Genomic DNA, 225 nt, shown 5'->3' on the forward strand with positions numbered 1-225 from the left:
GAAAAACAATACGAAGCTTTGGAATTTTAAATGACTAGTATTGCTCGTTTTTTTCTTATTTTATTATTCATTTTCTTTTATTGCTAGATGATAAAAGCAATCCAATATCTTTGACGTTCAGCATTATGTACACAATTGACATAATATACATTCTTTTCATTCTTTATTTTATTATTCTAGTTTTTATCTTTGTTTTATATACTTATTAATTTATTATTTTTAATG

This window comes from Penaeus monodon, chromosome 29 (assembly GCF_015228065.2).
Source record: "Penaeus monodon isolate SGIC_2016 chromosome 29, NSTDA_Pmon_1, whole genome shotgun sequence".
Lineage (NCBI taxonomy): Eukaryota > Metazoa > Arthropoda > Malacostraca > Decapoda > Penaeidae > Penaeus > Penaeus monodon.